Consider the following 21,312-nt stretch of genomic DNA (forward strand, 5'->3'; position numbering starts at 1 on the left):
AGCTTCAACTAGAGAAGGCAGTAGTGCTTAGAAGGAGAACCAGACCTGTGAGCATGTCTTCCAAAGTATTCAGAATGAGACCAGTAATAAGAGATGCATGTCACATAGGAACTAAGCACACACTTGACATACATACAAAGACACACACATTCGAAGAAACTGTGTTTCACTACATAATTGGTGTTTGTTCCATGCTCATGTGTTCTAATCAGTTAACAATTTTTGAAATGCTGGTCATTCTCAAGAAAAAGATTTCACCACCTAAGACATACAATGAGAACACATGTTAGTGGATTTCCCATACTGGTCACACCACGCTTGTTTATCCTGTGCACCAACTAGAGAGACTCACAGAGAAGTAGGACCCACCTTATACTAGATGTGGAGTCTGAGGCATCAAGGACTTTTGTTAGCCCAATACTCAATATGGGTTAAAGTCCCAGGTTTATTCCCCATCTCGTCATAGGGAAAGACAAAGGTGAAATCAATATCCTGATTTATTTCAAGGATATGTAACAAAGCTCCACATGCTCAATGGGCATGGTGTTGAATAAGCCAGCACTGACCTTGGAAGATGATGAGAGGTACATTGCCTCCACACTGGAGGGCTGGATGGGTTTGGAACAGACAAAGTGTTCAGGTGCTAAGTTTTGGCTCTGAAGAATGTCAGAGAGGAGCCCTGCTATGAATATTCAGTGAAATGGATAAGCTAGGTCCCAACCTCTCCTGCCCCGGTGTCAGGGTCCACCTTTCATGTCTTCACACTAGCAGGGTTATTAGACAAATTGGGTTTTAGGAGCTCTCTCAGTTACCTGCTTGAGGAAGCAGAGCGTGACTGTGATGGGTCAGACATCAGTGGTTCTCCTGGCAAGTTACCCCTCCCTGGGGAAGGCTCCAGCCCTCAGGCAGAAACATTTCCCCCTAGGATTATCCAAAACTGGTTCCAGGCCCAGAATGTTCCAGAAAAAGGAAGGGAGTTATGTTGGGTTGGGGATGTCCTAGGAAGAGCCTAGAGAAAAGGGGGAAAGAGGAGGTGGGAAAGACAGTGAAGTTCTCTAGGGTTTTTTGGTTTAATGCCTCTCCTGCTCAGAGATCCATTCTTTCTGGATAAAGGTGGTGGCAGAGCCCCAGCCCCACCAGAGGGAGTTCAGGCAGGGCCAGTTTCAGGTTCTATCTCTGGAAATGACTTCAGTTCTCAAAAAAAGGATGCATTGGTTTCATTTTCATTCTGGAGGGCCAGGGAAATACAGTGTCTGCAGGACCCCCACCTTGGTCATCACTGTGGGGTCTGCACAGAGCCCAGTAGGCTGGGGGTGTGGAGTTGCCCCGACACTTCTTGACTGAGTCATATCTTCTGAGGTCTGTGCCCAGACCAGTAAGAAGTCCATATTCAGTCCCTGTGAGGCTGGCCCCACAGATGAGAGCACATCTTCCCTGTGGTTGCCTGACCTGCCCAGCTCAGGGACTTACTGGCTTCCACCTGCTGAGATGAGGGTGCAGAAGCTACATCCACTGTGGAGTTTCCTTTCTGACCCCAGCTGTGACCTCACCTGATGTGATGCACCTCCTTTAACCAGGTGAGGGCTTGAGACCCAGCATTGCTCACTACTGACTGGGTGACTCTCGGCAACTGCTCAACATCTCAGTGAATGTCACATCCTCATTCTCATGTGGAAGGAGAAGGGAAAGCTCCCCAAGGTGTTTGTGGACAAGAGAGAGGCCCCAGGGAGGGGTCTTGTGACTGTAACAGGTTGATAGAAAAGATCTTCTTTACAAAGTGTCTCCCAAGTTTGCAAATGTCCATAACAAGGTATACAACTGTTATGCAGCCAAGAGACTGTGAACATGGCATCACAACACTTGATCCCTCCCCTGTGTCAGAATAGCACAGCTAACAAGTTGTGGAGAAGAGAAGGCAAGCCTATTGCAAGGGATGTGTTTTCCCTTCAGGGCAATCATAAGGACTGGACATGGTCTTCCTAGCTCAGAGAATCTCTGAAGAAAGAGGCTGGACTGCCCTTCTTTGTCTGTCACCAAACAGGTATGAGGCCAACAGGTCCTGACTGTGCCTCTCCCCAATATCCCAAGAAGGAAGTCAGTATGAGTGAGCCCCAGATGGCCCCTCCTACCTGAGGGACATTCACCACCCACAGCCATGAGCTAGATTGCAACTGTCCTACGTATGTGTAACTTTCTTAGCTCCCTAGTTCCCCCCAGCTATGACCCTCTGTGTAATGCAGGTGGTGGGAGAAAGAAAGAGGAGAGAAGCTAACTCTTTTCCTGTTTCTGCATAGATGATACACCCCAAAGAAACTGAATCTGACTGCCTGCATGGACCTCACAAATCCATCTGCACTCAGTTCCAAACCATATCAGGTGTCTAAGAGACAGATTAGCCCGGAGACAAGGACTCAAACCTAGAAAAGTTTTGCAAAGTGTGGCCCCAAATGAAGCCTACAATTTTTGTAGGAATCTCATGGACTCCATGTTCTACCATGGATTCCTGCTCTGTGTGGAGAAGGTGCCTCTGCAGAGGTCTGCAGACAACCTATTTGGCCGGGTAAGGATTTTACCTGCAGAGGCAGCAGCTGTGCCCGTGTCCAGGGAACAATTCTGCTTAGTACGGGCCCTAGAGTGACTATCCTGCGTCTGTTCTCACCCACTTGTCTTGAGGAAGGGTCATGTGATCACAGGGGCCTCAGGACCAGAGGGTCTGACTGTGGACTGTGAGATGTGCACTCAGGGCATCAGGTCTCAGCCCACTGAGCACTGCGGCCACTCCTGACCAGAGGAGAAGGAGCTGTGAGCTCGGTCTCAGCTGCAAAGCTTTCTGTAAATGGCCAGTGGGGAGTCCTTCACTGGGACCTTTCTGTCACCTGATACAAAGAGCCCCATCAATGTCAGGGTACCTGAGCCTCAGAGGTATTTCCTACCTTCCTACTGAGAGAGCATTTCTCTGATGCCCCCAAAATTTATAGCAGGAGGGAGAGTTTCAGGACCAAGTATACACAGAAGAATATATACAGCAACAATCTAAGAGAACTGAGATATTTCCCTATTTTAAATCTTTTACTTACTCATGTAATATGACAATCACATACACACTGAACAATCATCCCAAGAATTAGAACATCTCTAACAACTTCTACCTCCCTCTGTGTTCCTACACTCCAGTTCTGTCCACAGCCCTGGTGACAATGTCATGCAGTACGTGTTTATGATTATTTTATTTGTGGTGTTATCACTTACAGATGCATGCCTAAACAGTATATTGCTTACTTTCTTGAAGCTTTATTTAAGGGGAATTCTATGTGTGCTTAATATTTAATCTCAACACTATACTAAAAGATTAATTCCTCTCTGTATAACTATGGTTCATTTCTTTTAACACTGTATAACTCATTTATTTATTCTCTCTTAATGCTTAACCTCTCTTTTTTTCACAGTTATGAAGACTGCTGCTAGGAGCACACGTCCACATGTCTCCTGCACATTTTTGCAGCATGACTCATTGGTATAGTCTTAAGAGTATCATTGATGTGTACTGAGGTGCACGAGTGGGCAATTTTATAAGATTCAGACATACCATTTCTTCAAGTGATTGTATTGATTTACATTCCCAGCAGCCGTGTTTCAGAGAGTTTATCAACCTACATTCTCACCAATACCAGATATTGTCTAAATGTTTAAATTTTCCAGTTGAAAGTCATCTCTTAGTGCACCGATGTACATTTGTCTCATTCATAGTTAATCTGTGGCACGTTCTCTATTTTTTCCCCAAACATGTTTATTTTTCTAAAAATGTTCATGTCTTTTGCCCACTTCCATACTGGATTGTTTCTTAATGATTTCTGGAATTTTTAAAATACCTGCTTTCAATTGATACTAGTTGACTATATTTTTGCAAATATCTTCTTCAGATTTGTGGAGATTTTTAGATGTTCTCTATGCATTTGCTTTCATGAAGAGAAGCTTTTCACTTTAATGTCATCAAAGGTATCACATTGGTCATTCTGTTTTATACAGCTGTCATCTTGGTATCTTTATATGGTATCTCATTTAAGAAATCTTTCCCTAGGAATGAAACATGAGAGACTATGGACTATGAGAAACAAACTGAGGACTTCAGAGGGGAGGGGGGCGGGGGAATGGGATAGACCGGTGATGGGTAGTAAAGAGGGCACGTATTGCATGGTGCACTGGGTGTTATACAGAACTAATGAATCATTGAGCCTTACATTGGAAACCGGGGATGTACTGTATGGTGACTAACATAATATAATAAAAAATCATTAAAAAAAAAAAAAAAGAAATCTTTCCCTAAGAACAGCTGTATTTTCTTCTTGAGTATCCATTTAAATTTTTGTTCTTATATCCATTTGGAGTTGATTATCATAAGTGATGTAAGTACAGATTCAGTAACCTCTGTCCATATGGAGAACCAGTTTGTCTGCTCTATTTACTAGATGGTGTCTTCTATACCCGCTGACATTCCATGTACTTATCCCAAGCCACAGAACTCCACCCATTCCTGAATCCTATACAGGGCTCTGTGTCTCTTTCTGTGGGCCAGTTGGTGTACCTCTGTGCCAGCATCCACTGTCTTATATCCTATATATTGAAATAAATATTATCTGATACAAAAAATCCCCCTAAGTTCTTCTTTTAAAGAATCTGTGATATTTTCCTCTTTATCTTCCATAAAAATCTTAGGGGCTGTTCCCCCCATCTCTGTGTCTCCCTATGCTACTCTCTTACCAAATTTCCCAGAACCCCTCTTGGTAGTTTAAGTTGTTCGTAAAATGTGACCCCATGACCTGCCAGGGTTGTCCATGCCCAAGGGTGACAAAGTGATAGTCGGCAACAGGAATGAAACAGAAAGATGAAGAATTATTATAGTCCCTCCCCTTTCTGATAGAAATGCTTCTCTCATTCACTGGAAGCTTTAGAAACTTGCTTCCTCTCTATCCCCAGTGCTCCCACGGGTTTCTGGGCTAGATGACCACACAGGGGTTATCAGAAACCTGCTTCTCATGGCCCCTGTTGTTGCCCTCCACTCACTCCTTGAGGCCCCTGAAGTCCAAACACTTTTATATATCTTTTCCTAGAACTGTTTGTTCTGTGGAGAAATGATGGTTTCACTTTCATGTTCTGTAAATGCAGCCAAGTCTTCCTGAGGGAGGAGCTCAAGTCAGAGGCTGTCATCCCTCCTTTAGTCTTTCACACTACCCAGGAAGGACACAGGCTGTATACCTCTTGCTGTGTGCCATGATCTCAGGAGCACCCAGTGCCTGTATTTCCCAGGGAGGTCAGGTCTACAGTGTGTTCCTATGCAGGAGTTCCAGAGATACTACTCAACTCAGAATTTTCTGTTGTGTTAGTGAAAACATTCACGATCTCTAACATCAGAAACCCTTTCCTCCACAGAGTTGGCGAGTGAGCAAACTGTGCACCTGCTATGATGGGATGCTGGCTTTTTGTTTGGAGGGTTGAGGTATAGTTCTGGCTGGTAGAGAACTAAAGATTTCATCCAGCTTCTCATGACAGTTTTTGGAGAAGAGAACACCATAGTCTGAAGATGCTTCTTTTTTTTTCTTTTTTTATGAGAAAGTTGTAAGAAAAGTTGGAATAATCAGAATGTTTACTGGGTGTCCGCAATTGGAAATTGTGCTTTTCCCCCCCTTTTTACTGAAATTTTTATTTAAATTCTAGTTAGTTAACATATAGTGTAGTATTGGTTTCAGAAGTAGAAATTAGTGATTCTTCATGTACATATAACACCCAGTGCTCATCAAAACAAGTGCCCACCCATCACACACTTAGACCATCCCCCACCTAGGCCCCTCCATCAACTCTGTTTGTTCTCTACTGTTGAGAGTTTCATAGTTTTCTTCCCTCTCTCTTTTTCTGCCTTCCCACATGTTCATTGGTTTTGTTTCTTAAATTCCACATCTGAGTGAAATCATATGTTGTCTTTCTCTGACTGGCTTACTTCATTAGCACAACTACGTTTTGTTTTTAATGCTATCCATCCTTCAATACCCTACAGCCATTTCAAAATTCTGTGAGTTTTGATCAATGGTAGCAAGGCAAAATAAATCTTCTGTTGGGCATATTTTTCATCTGTTCGGGCTATAACAAAATATAACAGATGACTGGCTTAGGAACAAAATTTATTACTTATAATTCTGGACGATAAGAAGACCCAGATCAAGACACCTGTCGATTTGGTGTTTGCTGAGAGCTCAGATCTGAGGTGGACATTTCCTCCTGTCACATCACATGCTAGATGGGGCAAGCTTGCTCTCTAGGTTCTCTTAAAGGGAGCTAATCCAGTCATGATGGCTCTGCTCTCCCAGCTAAGGCACTGTCCAAATGATCACCTACTAATACCATAACTTCGAGCTGGAACTTTATCCATGAATTTTGTGGAAGAATCAAACATTCAATCCATAGCAGTCATATAGATAAAGTCTGTCTGTGGAGGTTCATTGACTTACCACCCTCATCTTAGAATATAGCACTCTCACCCATTTTAATATTCATTTCATTATTTAAATGAAATATTCATTTCATTATTAATAAATGTCTTTTTTGGGGGGATTCTTCATTCAACTAGTAATATCATCTGCTTGGTTCTTTTGTTAGTAATTAAATAAAATTCTTAACATATATTCATTTTCTATTTGTTTGAAAGTCATGATTTTCCCTCTTTGAAAATTGTCTTTGCAGGACAAGTGGGATGGGGATGAACTTTGAGCACCCTTCTACAAGTAAAATCACTGGTACTCCCTGAGACAAACTTATGTATATAAATATTTTTAAAATCACAGTTTCCTCACTCATAGTTGATTATAAAAGGTCCCATCAGTAACGTACTAATGACATCCTTGAATTGTCATGATATAATCAGGTACATATGTTTCAAAAAGTGCAGCATTGAATAGAGAAAATTAGAGCTCTTATTTACTTCCTCTGCCACTTCCTGTCACATGTTCTAAATCCCACCCAAATTTTTCCATTAGTGAGGCAAATGGACATTAAGCTGACCTGGGAGAGTTATTACCACAAGGACTATGTGCTCAGCCATTCCCTTAATGGAACACACAACGTGGTGAGCTTTTCTCTGCCTCCTACCTCTCCCAGAAGACAAGTCCTGCCCCTATTTGCTGCAGGGGATGGGAAGTGAGCTATGTCTTCAGTTCTTCTGTGATCCCCAGTGTGCTGGCCTGACTCATTTTCCCCACACAATGGAAAGGTTTTGGGTTCCTGTATTGAGGTTTCAAGAAAATGGAGACAGTCTGCATTAGTTTCTCATTTTTGTGCAACAAATTTACACACACTTATTGGCTTAAGACAACACAGGTTTATTCACTTACAGTTCTAGAAGGGAGTTGTCTAAAATGAAACCAACAGGTGCTAAATCAAGGTGTTGGTATGGTTCATTCCTTCAAGGAAGCTCCAGGAGACAATCAATTTTTTGTCTTCTCTTAATTTTAGAAGTTGCCTGAATTCCCTAGTTTGTGGTCCTTCTTACATCTTTCTGGATTTTTTAAAAAAGATTTTATTTATTTATTTGACAGAGATAGAGACAGCCAGCGAGAGAGGGAACACAAGCAGGGGGAGTGGGAGAGGAAGAAGCAGGCTCATAGCAGAGGAGCCTGATGTGGGGCTCGATCCCATAATGCTGGGATCACGCCCTGAGCCGAAGGCAGACACTTAACCACTGTGCCACCCAGGCGCCCCAACATCTTTCTGTATTTTTACTCCAAACTCTTCTCATCTCCTTTTCTGCATTCAGCCTTGCCTCCTTTATATAAGTTTCCCTGTGACTATCGCATTACATTAATCAGTAAGGCAGGGGGATCCTCTCTTCAGAAACCTTGCTAGAATTCATGCAGCCCATTAAGAGGCCAATTTAAAAGATGTAGCTGATGTAACTCAGGAATCACTTGTGGAAGCAGAGAACACTCCTCTGGATATGGCTGTGTTTGGGGAATCTGGACTGGGAAGTCCAGTTTCATCAATGCCCTGTGAGGTTGTAGTCATGAAGAGGAGAGTTCTGCTAGTGTTGGAGTTTTAGAGACCACCTTGAAGAAAACGCCCTATCAAAATCCAAAATATCCCTATGTGACATTTTGGGACCTGCCTGGAACCTCAACCCCTATTTCCTTCCACATATGTATCTTGAAATGGTGGGATTTGCTAACTCTGATTTCTTCATCATTGTTGCTTCCTCATGGTGTAATTTTAATAATGTTTTTCTGGATCAAAATATTATGGAGCTAGGTGAGAAATTTGACTTTGTTAGAGCCAAGGTGGACAATGATTTACATAATGAAGAGAAAAACAAGGCCAGGTCCCTGAAAAGGGAGAGAGAGAGTTCTTCAGCGGATAAAAGACAACTGCCTGACAAGTCTCAGTGACATCAGAGTGCATGAGCCAGGCAACTTCTTGGCAAATTTGATTTGGGTGACTGATTACCCAAGACGAGAGGAGACCCTGCTGAAGGAGTCTCCTGTTCATAAGCACTACACCTTTGTGTTCCTGTTGCCCAATTTGTCTGATGCTTCCATTGAAATGGAGACAGCTTTCTTCAAGAAAAGATCTGGCTGGATGCCCTGAAATCACTGGCTTTCACTTTCAACTCCTTCATGGCCTGCTTCCATGACTTTGATTTGTCTCATCAGGAGAAGTGCTTGAATCTTTATGAGAGTCATTTTGGTTTGGATGAGAAGTCAATCTAAGGGACTGCTGGGAAGCTGGTCATGTCTGTGGAAGAGATTAAGAGTTTTACCAAGTCCTTGAATTTCTGGTTACTTCTGAAGAATGACTGCATAGCTGCTAAGGCCATGAAGTGTGCTGAAGGCCATTGGTTCATGAATGGAGGCATCTCGTCCACTCTTTGCCAGTTTTTGAAAATCTACTTTCTACATTTGAAATTCATGAATAAAGTGGCTGATGATGCTAAAATTCTATCGTGTAAGACTTTAGAGAACTTAAGTCTCACAAGATTCCAGAGAGATCCGTCAGAATGCCTAACTGAATAACACATGTGTCTCAGACCCTGTGTTCTACGAGTAGGGTTGTGGTTATCTTTTACCCACCACCAAGGTAGTATCTTCCTTAAAGTGGTGAGAATGTCTCCATTGGAGAAAAACCATTGTTCCACTTGGATAATCCATTGCTATGCAAAGGGAATTTGACCATGGGCTCTTTGTGCATTCCCTGGATTATTTTGCTTAAATCATGACAGAAATGCACCCATATTTTTCATTAATCTCTACCAGTTATGAGGTAGTTTTCATTTGATCGATTGACTCAGATAATGAACATTTGGTACCATCAAGGAAACTGTTTTCCTTTGTTTCTTTATGAATGATTTTCTCCACGCATCATATTAATACCCCCTTCACCAATCTAAGGGAAATGCACAAGTCAGGGAAATGTCTAAGTGAATACTGTAGTGTGTAGTAGGGCACTGCAGCAGGAAGGAGGAAGTTGAAAGAGGATTAGGGACATGTTTTGGGAAGTCATATTTTCAGATATTGTTGAGGAACAGAGGGAAGGGAACAAAGTCAGGGTTTATATTTCTTTTTAAAAATTTTTTTAAATTTAAATTCAATTAACTAACATGTAGTACATCATTAGTTTTTGATGCAGTGTTCATTGATTCATTAGTTGCATATAAGACCCAGTTCTCATCACATCACATGCCCTCCTTAATGCCCATCATCCTATTACCCCAAGCCCCCACCCACCTCCTCTTCCGCAACCCTCAGTTCATTTCCCAGAGGCAAGAGTCTCTCATGGTTTTGTCTTCCTTTCTGATTTCTTCCCATTCAGTTTTCCGTCCCTTCTCTTACGATCCTCTGTGCTATTCCTTATATTCCACGTATGAGTGAAACCATATGATAATTGTCCTTCTCTGATTGACTTATTTCACAGGGTTTATATTTCTAAGAATTTATCAACATTAATTGGGCTGAGGGATCAGTGAACTGGGCACAATGAGGGGCAAGGGATATGAGAGAGTGAAGGTGAATTCAGAAGGAGTGGGATAAGCTGGTGATGGGTATTAAGAGGGCACATATTGCATGGTGCACTGGGTGTTATATGCAAATAATGAATCATAGAACATTACATCAAAAACTAAGCATATACTGTATGGTGACTAACATAACATAATAAAAAATTACTATAAAAAATTAAAAAAATTAAAAAATAAATAAAAAAAAGGAATTTGAAAGCAGAGGCGATTTGAATTAGGCAAGCTGGAAGAATAATGCCTTTTACTTCCACCCAAATATTGCAAAAAACCTGTGAAACAGGGACTGGTAAGCAACAGCAATATCAGCCTCAGGGCTCAAGGATTGTTATTCCTGCTGTTACTGTAATTGTGACTTTTCCCACTTCTTCCCCAGTTCTGGTATAAGGTGGATGTTTTATGGTTTAAGAGATGTACAAGGGGATGCTGTTTCTCAGACCTCTCATTACTCTGAAGACTCTCCCCAGAGACTGGAGGGAACAGATTTATAGAGGAGGGCACTAGTGTTTCAAAATGCCCTGACCACTCTGTGCTGCCCCACTGCTCAGGAAATGTCTGCAGGAGGAAAGAAGGGAGTCAGTAAGGCAGGAAGTGAATGATTGTGCTGTCTCATGCATAACAGATGTGTGAAACATTCAAAGGGAAGGAGCTCTTGACCCTCTTGTGCAGCCACATTGCATTTAAAAATGTTCATGCCTTAGACTTTGATATGCATTCTCAATGCAGGATTTATACTCTCAGGATCCAGGCTGCTTGTCGTCTTGCCACCAGATACCATCTGTCCTTATAAAGAGTAAGGACACTGAGGAAATCCTCCTTCTTTTTCACCTCATCAACCAGATATGGACAGCATTGGAACTGTTACAACCTTCCCCTCTCTAGAAGTCATGACCTTTTCAAGATCCCTAGGCCTCTTCTTCCCAATTCAGTGCCTTTTCATTAAAACAGCAAAAGGCAAATCCAATGGGTCTTGTATGGGTCCCTTTGAAAAGACACTTGCGATAAAACCAAAGTTATCAAATACTTACAGCTGTGGAATTTGCTTTAAAGTTCTCTTGTGGGGCACCTGGGTGGCACAGTGGTTAAGCCTCTGCCTTCGGCTCAGGGCGTGATCCTAGCGTTCTGGGATCGAGCCCCACATCGGGTTCCTCTGCTGTGAGCCTGCTTCTTCCTCTCTCACTCCCCCTGCTTGTGTTCCCTCTTTCGCTGCCTGTCTCTATCTCTGTCAAATAAATAAATAAAATCTTTAAAAAAAAAAATAAATAAATAAAGTTCTCTTGTTTCCAGAGGAGACAGGCAAATGAATTTTCCTTTTGAGAAGGAAGAGCTCAGAGGAAGGTGAAAGTAGTGGAATAAGATTTAGTGGTTTGCTTTTATCATTCTTGTCCTAGAGCGAGCAACAATGTTCATGTGCCTGGCTGGCATTTATGAAAAACCTAAAAGATTCTCCTGGCCATGCAAAATGTGAAAGAGGGGATTATTAAAAGGGTAGAGTAGTGTTAGGGTCCCAGGGGAGGAGACAGAGCTATGAGGTGTCTGCAGACCAAGACCTATAAGCCCAGCTGATCAATGATTGTGAGTGATTTGGGGTTGTTATCAGGTCAGCATCCAAGACTCAGGCAGTTTCTGCCTGAGGTGGCTTCTGAAGCTCCCCCAGAGCTTCTGTAATTGTTGGCCATCACTTTTGGAATCTGGGGTGACCTGCTGTCATTCAGCACTCTCACTACCATCTCACTGTGCCTGAAACATTTTGTTTCCCATGAGACCTCCCCCCCTCCTTGAACACAAAACTCCTTTTAATGACCTGAATTTGGGAATCATGACTTGGACCACCATAGAGTTGCTGTAGGTGGAAAGGGAAACTCCTCACCTATGATCCTTGGTGCTCCTGTCTGAAGACATCTTGTAGTCTTCTTACCAGCTCTGTCAGTGGTAAAACTACCACTGTCCTAACTTCTCTCCTGTTTAGGAGCTGTGAGATGACATGCTCTTTCTCAGAAGTAGGACATGATTAGCACAGGTGATATGAAAACTCCAGCTATCAAGCCACTTGGGCCTCTCTCTCCTAATATATCAATCCTAAATCGACATAGCAAGGGACAAATGAAATCACTTCCTGGGAGTCATCATTAAGAAAGGAGAGGGTAAACTTTAGTGATCTTTGTTGGGATGCCTTTTCTCCTGCATAATTATAATGACAGAGAACTTTTATTAAAAGCTAACTGTGGAGGGGTGGAGTTAAGATGGCAGAGGAATAGGGGTCCCCTTTTTCAGCTGGTCCCCTGAGCCAAGCTGGATAGGTACAGACCATTATGAAAACCCATGGAATCAGCCTGAGATGCAGGAAGATACATCTGGATCTCTACAAATGAACATCTCCAGCAGAGAGTATTGAGGTAGGAAGCGGGGAGCCGTGAATCTGCGCACAGATATCCGAAGATAAACAGAAGGCGGAGGGAGCCTCCGTGCTTGGGTGCCAGGAAGCGGTAGCCACCTGCACTGGGCAGTGGCCGGACTGGCAGACGGGCACCTGCAAGAGAACAGATTGAGACTGTGAGACTGGGAATGCGTGCACGTCCAAACTGAAAACCCGAGCTCCAGAGCGCTGACTAGAACCGGACTGAGACTGGGAGCTCAGGAGCGTGCACACGACCAGACTGAAAACCTGTGCTCCAGAGTGCGCGTGAACCTCACTGAAACAGAGAGCCCGGGAGTGTGCACGGGGGCGGCTGGCAGCTGGCAGTGTTAGAAAGACAAAGGACAGAGACGTGCCAACGCTGGAAGTGAGGGCTGGGACGCCAGCTGCAGGGTTTTTAGCAGGACCAACAGAAACAGGGTTAAAGAGGCCAGGAGAGCTCAGTGGAGAGCAGACTGCGATTTCTCTGTTCTGAGACAAAGGCTAGGATTCAGCCACTGCTGCTCTGATTCTCAGAAGAGGCACAGAAAACCGTCAGGGAAAGCCGCCAGAGAACAAAAGCCCAGAAATACCAGCTCACATTGTGCCAATCCCCATCCCCCCTCGCAGGGAACAGGGAGACTCTACCCAAACAGGGTTGCCTGAGTATCGACGTGGCAGTCTCCTCCCCCAGAAGGCAGGCTGAAAATCAAGAAGCCCACATCCTTAAGGTCCCTATAAAACAAGAGAACACTGCCTGGGTCCTGGTCAATAATTTGGGCTCTGGGCAACCCCGCAACCTCTCCTCATCAAAATGACGAGAAGGAGAAATCACCCCCAGCAAAGAAAAGATAATGAGTCTGTGGCCTCTGCCACAGAACTGATGGATATGGATATAACCAAATTATCAGAAATGGAGTTCTGAGTAACAATGGTCAAGATGATTGTAGGCTTGAAAAAAATATTAACGAAAATATTAAGAGAATATAGAATCTCTAAGGGCGGAAATGAGAGCGAATCTGGCAGAAATTAAAAATGCTATGAATCAAATGCAGTCAAAAGTAGATGCTCTGACGGCCAGGGTAAATGAGGCAGAAGAACGATTTAGTAATTTGGAGGATGGGATGGTAGAAAAGAAAGCTAAAACAGAAACTTGGCTCAAAAAAATCCAATCTCAAGAATGTAGATTATGGGAGATTACTAACACAATGAAATGTTCCAATGTCAGAATCATTGGCATCCCCAAGGGGGTGGAGAAAGAGAGAGGTTTAGAAGAGAAATTTGAACAAATTGTAGCTGAAAACTTCCCCAATCTAGCAAAGGACACAAGCATTCATGTCCAAGAGGCAGAGAGGACTCCTCCCAAATTCAACCACGACAGACCTTCACCACGTCACATCATAGTGAAATTCGCAAATATTAGATCCAAGGATACAGTATTGAAAGTGGCCAGGGCAAGGAAATTTCTCACATAGAAAGGCAAAAATATTAGGATTATGTCAGACCTGCTTACACAGACCTGGAATGAGAGAAAGGGTTTGGGGGGGGGGGCATTTTTAAAGCTCTTTCAGAGAAAAACATGTAGCCAAGGATCCTTTATCCAGCAAGGCTGTCATTCAGAATTGATGGGGAGATAAGGACCTTCCAGAATCATCAGTCACTGACAAATCAAATAAAAAATTCATAATCATGAAACCAGCCCTACAGGAGATATTAAGGGGGGTTCTATAAAAGTAAAAAGGCCCCAAGAGTGATACAGAACAGAAATTTACAATCTATAGAAACAAAGACTTCACAGGCAACATAACATCATTAAAATCATATTTCTCAATAATCACTCTCAATGTGAATGGCCTAAATGCTCCCATAAAATACCACAGGGTTGCAGATTGGATAAAAAGACATGACCCATCCATTTGCTGTCTACAAGAGACTCAGTTTGAACCTAAAGATACATCCAGACTGAAAGCGAAGGGATGGAAACCATTTTTCATGTGAATGGACCTCAAAAGAAAGCTGGGGTAGCAAATCTCATATCAGACAGATTGGATTTTAAACTAAAGACTGTAGTTAGAGATACAGAAGGACACTATATTATTCCTAAAGGATGTATCCAACAAGTGGATATGACAATTATAAATATCTATGCCCCCAACAGGGGAGCAGCAGGATACACAAGCCAACTCTTAAGCAAGAATAAAGAGACATATAGATAAAAAAGTGTTAATAGTAGGGGACCTCAACACTCCACTATCAGCAATAGACAAATCACCTAAGCAGAAAATTAACAAAGAAACAAGATTTTGAATGCCATACTAGACCAGATGGACCTCATAGATATATATAGAACACTACACCCCAGAACAACAGAATATTCATTCTTTTTGAATGCACATGGAACATTCTCCAGAATAGACCATGTTCTGGGTCACAAAACAGGTCTCAACCAATACCAAAGGATTGAAATTATTCCTGGCATATTTTCAGACCACAATGCTTTGAAATTGGAACTCAATCACAAGGAAAAATTTGGAAGAAACTCAAACACTTGAAAACTAAGAATCATCCTGCTCAAGAATGATTGGATAAACCAGGAAATCAAGAATCAATTTAAACAATTTATGGAGACCAACAAGAATGAAAACACAAGGATCCAAAACCCATGGGACACTGGAAAGGCAGTCCTAAGGGGAAAATACATAGCCATCCAAGCCTCAGTCAGAGAATAGAACAATCTAAAAGGCCATTTTTATATTCACACCACAAGAAGCTGGAACAGGAACAGAAGAATAGGCCTAATCCATGCACGAGAAAGCAGTTGATCAAGATTAGAGCAGAGATCAATGAATTAGAAACCAGGAGCAGAGTAGAGCAGATCAACAGAACTAGAAGCTGGTTCTCTGAAAGAATAAATAAGATCGATAAGACACTGGCAAGACTTATTCAAAAGACTAGAGAAAGGACCCAAAATAATAAAATTATGAATGAAAAAGGAGAGGTCACAACCAACACCAATGAAATAGGAAGGATCATTAGAAATTTTTATCAACAGCTTGATGCCAATAAATTAAACAACGTGGAAGAAATGGATGCCTTCCTGGAAACCTATAAACTACCAAGACTGAAACAGGAAGAAATTAATTTTTTAAATGGACCAATTAATTATGAAGAGATCGAAGCAGTTATCAAAAACCTCCCGAAAAACAAGACTCCAGGGTTTGATGGATTCCCCGGGGAATTCTCCAAAACATTCAAAGAAGAAATAATACCTATTGTCCTGAAGTTGTTTTAAAACAAAGAAACAGAAGAAAAACTACCAAACTCATTCTATGAGGCAAGTATTACCTTGATCCCCAAACCAGGCAAAGACCCCATCCAAAAGGAGAATTACAAACCTATATCCCTGCTGAATATGGAGGCAAAAATTCTCAACAAGATCCTAGCTAATAGGATCCAACAGTACATTAAAAGGATTATCCATCATGATCAAGTGGGATTTATCCCTGGGATCCAAGGGTGGATCAACATTCACAAATCGATCAATGTGATAGCTCAAATCATTAAGAAAAGAGTCAAGAACCATATGATCCTCTCAATAGATCCAGAAAATGCATTTGACAAAATACAGCATCTTTCCTAATTAAAACCCTTCAGAGTGTAGGGATAGAGGGCACATTCCTCAATTTCATAAAAAACATCTATGAAAAGCCTACAGCTAATATCATTCTCAATGGGGAAAACCTGGAAGCCTTTCCCTTAAGATCAGGAACACGACATGGATGCCCACACTCACCATTATTATTCAACATAATACTAGAAGTCCTTGCAACAGCAACCAGACAACAAAGGGATAAAAGGTATCCAAATCGGCAAAGAAGTCAAACTGTCTCTCTTCACAGATGACATTATACTCTATATGGAAAACCCAAAACAATCCACTCCCAAACTCCTAGAACTTATAGAGCTATTCAGTAATGTGGCGGGATACCAAATCAATGCTCAGAAATCAATTGCATTTCTATCCAAGAACAATGAGACTGAAGAAAGAGAAATTAGGGAATCCATTCCATTTACAATGTAAATTCCATTTACACCAAAAAATCATACGTTATCACAGAATTAACTTAACCAGAGATGTAAAGGATCTATATTCTAGACACTACAAATCACTCTTCAAAGACATTGAAGAAGACACAAAAAGATGGAAAAATATTCCATGCTCATGGATTGGAAGAATTAACATAGTTAAAATGTCTCTGCTACCCAGAACAGTCTATACTTTCAATGCCATCTCAATCAAAATACCAATGAGATTTTTCAAAGAATTGGAACAAACACCCCTTAAATTTGCATGGAACCAGAAAAGGCCCCGAATCGCAATGAATTGTTGAAAAGGAAAAACAAACCTGGGGGCATCACAATGTGGATTTCAAGCTGTACTACAAAGCTGTGATCACAAAGACAGCATGGTACTGGCACAAAAACAGACACATAGACCAATGGAACAGAACAGAGAACCTAGAAATCGACCCTCGGCTCTTTGGGCAACTAATCGTTGACAAAGCAGGAAGAAACATCCAGTGGAAAAAATACAGTCTCTTCAATAAATGGTGCTGGGAAAATTGGCCAGCTACATGCAAAAGAATGAAACTTGACCACTCTCTCACACCATACACAAAGAAAAACTCCAAATGGATGAAAGACCTCGATGTGAGACAGGAATCCATCAAATTCCTAGAGGATAACATAGGCTGCAACCTCTCTGACATTGGCCACACCAAGTTTTATCATGATACATCTCCAAAAGCAAGAGAAACAAAATAAAAAATGAACTTGTGGGACTTCGTCAAGATAAAAAGCTTCTGCACAGCCAAGGAAATAGTCAAAAAAACTAAGAGGCAACCCACAGAATTGGAGAAGATATTTACAAACGACACTACAGATAAAAGATGGGTATCCAAGATCTACAAGAACTTCTCAAACTCAATACACGAGAAACAAGTAAACAAATCATAAAAGGGGCAGAAGATATCACCAGACACTTTTCCAATGAAGACTTACAAATGTCTAACAGACACATGAAAAAATGTTCAACATCATTAGCCGTCAGGGAAATTCAAATCAAAACCACACTGAGATACCACCTTATGCCAGTTAGAATGGCAAAAATGGACAAGGCAGGAAACAACAAATGTTGGAGAGGATGTGGAAAAAGGGGATCCCTCCTACTTTGTTGGTGGGAATGCAAGTTGGTACAGCCACTCTGGCAAATAGTGTGGAGGTTCCTTAAAAAGTTAAAAATAGAGCTATCCTATGATCCAGCCATTGCGCTACTGGATATTTAACCAAAGATCCAGACGTAGTGAAGAGAAGGGCCATATGCACCCCAATGTTCACAGCAGCATTGTCCACAATAGCTAAATCGTGGAAGGAGCTGAGATGCCCTTCAACAGATGACTGGATTAAGAAGATGTGGTCCATATATACAATGGAATATTACTCAGCCATCAAAAAGAACGATTTCTCAACATTTGCTGTGACACGGATGGGACTGGAGCGGGTAATGCTAAGCGAAATAAGTCAAGCAGAGAAAGACAATTATCATATGGTTTTACTGATTTATGGAACATAAGAAATAGGATGATTGGTTAGAGAAGAAAGGGAAGAAGAATGGGGGGGGTAAACAGAAGGGGTAATGAACCACGGGAGACTATGGACTCTGGGAAACAAACTGAGGGCTCCAGGGCGGGGGGAGAATGGGATGGGCTGGTGATGGGTATTAAAGAGGGCACGTATTGCACGGTGCACTGGGTATTATACGCCAGTAATGAATCATGGAACTTTACATCAAAAACTAGGGATGTACTGTATGGTGACTAACATAATATAATAAAAAATATTATTATTAAAAAAAAAGAAATAAAAGCTAACTGTGGGCCCGGTTACTGCTAATATGTTTCTCACGTCAAACAAGGTAGAGTGTGGCACATTTATCACCCACGCCAACACAGGGGACCTGTGTCAAGTTCGAGTCCCCATAACATTTGCCTTTGAAACCAGTGGGGCTTAACTTCAGGAATTTGTTCTTGTTGTTGTTGTTTATTTTGTTTCATTTTATTCCACAATCAGTGGCATTTAACACCAGGTATTTTAGAAATCAACTGGATCAGCTCTGGAAGAGCCAGTGGCAGTAGGAACCTGACCCTAAACCTTAAATAGCATAAACAAACAGCCCTTTGGAGATAAGCATAGAAGCAGCAGTCACAAAAGCCCCTAGGGTATAAAGGAAGGAGATTTGTTACTAATATCAGAATGTGCACTGGAGGGACAGGCATCTTTAGGAGACTTCTCCAAGAACAAACAAGCTGGTGAGTGCCACTTCTCTACCCACCCCATCCTAGTTACCAGAACACCAGGCAACCAGCATGAATACTTGCCACAGAGCTTGCTAACACCATGTGACCCATCCCCACATTCTCCAGTGTACCCTCCCTATCCAACATGCCCCATTTGTGCAGGAATCCCTCCAAAGCATCTCCAGACAGGTCTCATCCTTCATATAGCCCCAGTAGGGACCAGGACTGACAAGTACCTTAACACCATGCACCCCACCTCCATGTATTCCAGTTGACTTGCTTCAATCAATCTACCCCATCCAGCCGGAGTCCCTCTAAAGCAGTTCCTGATTTTTCTCATTCTGCAAGCAGCCCCAACAATGCACTGCTCCGCTCCAGAGTGACCTTTACTCCATGGAGAAAGGAAGATAACCACACATACAAATTCAAATACAGCCCTAGCAGTGGGCTGGGGACGGACATCTGATCTGCCTTCCAGTGCAGCCCACTAACAAAAACCTCACTGGGGGCTGCACAAAGGGAAAGCCCTGTTTTGGGGGGCCACCTCAACCCTAAGACAGACTGGGGGCAGATATCTGCTCTGACTGCAGGCCAGGCACAACAACTAAAGCCTCAGGGGACAACATATAGAGAATGCCCCTGCTGTGTGGTGTGACAATAGTCCTGGCAAGTGAACCATGAGCAGGCATCTGCTCTGACTCAAACACAAACCCAGGCAGCCCCAGAAGGTCCCTTTAACAGCATAAGGACTATACAAAAAGCAAAGGGGGCCATTGCAGCCAACTGGAATGAAGGCAATGCATTTTGATCATATATAGGACACACACAACACACATAAGAGACACCACAGATTGAACCAGTTCTGGGGAACAGGGCACATTGCACTATAGGTCACTACAGGACCTCTTCTACATAAGGACACTACTCTCAAGGTGAAGAGACCTAGTTGACTTTCCTGCTACATAGAATCATGGAGAGTTAGATGAAATAAGGAAGGAGAAATATGTACCAAATAAAAGACAGGACACAATAGCAGAAAAAGAGCTAACAGAAAAGGAGTTAAGCAATATGTCTGATAGACAATTCAAAGTAATGATCATAAATATATGTGCTGAAGTTGAGAAAAGAGGAAAGGATCTCATTCAGTGACAAGATAGAAAGAAAGAGTAGAGGATCTTCCTCCAGTGAGAAGATAAAAAGATAGAAAGTATAAAAAAGAACCAATCGGACATGAAGAACTCAAATTAAAAATTCACTAGAGTGAAAAGACAGTAGAGTAGAAGAAATAGAAGAACAGACCAATGACTCAGAAGACAGAGTAATGAAAAGGAACCAGACTGAACAGGAAGAAGAAGAAGAAGAAGAAGAAGAAGAAGAAGAAGAAGAAGAAGAAGAAGAAGAAGAAGAAAGAAAAAGGGGGAAAAGAGGATAATAAGAAACGAGAATAGGTTAAGGAAACTCAGTGACATTACCAAATGTAATAACATTCACATTTAGGGATCCTAGAGGGAGAAGAGAGAGAAAAGGGGGCAAAAAATTATTTTAAGAAATAATAGCTGAAAACTTCCCACATCCGAGGAAGGCAATAGATATCTAGATCCAAGAGACACAGCAAGCCATCAAAAAAAAAAATCAATAAAAGGTGGTCCACAACAAGACACCTAGTAATTAAAATGGCAAAAAGTAATGGCAAAAAGTGAATTTTAAAAGCAATAGGAGAAAACATTTGCATATAAGGGAATCCCCATAGAGCATCAGTTGATTTTTAAGTAGAAACTTTGCAGAGCAGAAAAAAATGTCATGAGATATTCAAAATGCGGAAAGAAAAATACCTGCAGCTAAGTCTATTCTATTGAGCAAGGCTGTTATTCAGAATAGGAGAGATAAAGATTTTACCAGACAAAATAAACTTGGAGGAGTTCATCTGCACTAAATCAGCATTATAAGAAAGTTAAAGGGAAAACTTTGAGTGGAAAGAAAAGGCCATAATCAGGGTTAAGAAAATTAGGAAAGGTAGACATTTCACAGGTAAATACAAACATAATAAATGTAGTAGACCAATTGTTTACAAAAGCAATCTTGAGGTTAAAGCAGAAAAGCAGTAAAATCAATTATATCCATAAAAATCAGTCAAGGGATTCACAACTAAAAGGGTGTAAAGTATGACTCCATATATATAAAACATGGCAAAAGGTATAAAGAATGGGTTCAAACTTAAGTGACCATCAACTTAATATAGGCTGTTATATACAGAACTTATTCCATGCTCATGGATCGGAAGAATTAACATAGTTAAAATGTCTATGCTACCCAGAGCAATCTACACTTTCAATGCCATCCCGATCAAAATACCAACGACATTTTTCAAAGAACTGGAACAAACAGCCCTTCAATTTGTGTGGAACCAGAAGAGGCCCCGAATCGCCAAGGAATTGTTGAAAAGGAAAAACAAAGTTGGGGGCATCACAATGCCGGATTTCAAGCTGTACTACAAAGCTGTGATCACAAAGACA

At 41.8% G+C, this 21,312-nt stretch overlaps 1 pseudogene; it reads left to right on the plus strand.

The window, feature by feature from the left end:
- Nucleotides 1–534: 534 nt before the first annotated feature.
- Nucleotides 535–9,050, plus strand: LOC113261926 (interferon-gamma-inducible GTPase 10-like; annotated as a pseudogene).
- The last annotated feature ends 12,262 nt before the right edge of the window (nucleotides 9,051–21,312 follow it).

Source organism: Ursus arctos, unplaced genomic scaffold (genome assembly GCF_023065955.2).
Source record: "Ursus arctos isolate Adak ecotype North America unplaced genomic scaffold, UrsArc2.0 scaffold_5, whole genome shotgun sequence".
Lineage (NCBI taxonomy): Eukaryota > Metazoa > Chordata > Mammalia > Carnivora > Ursidae > Ursus > Ursus arctos.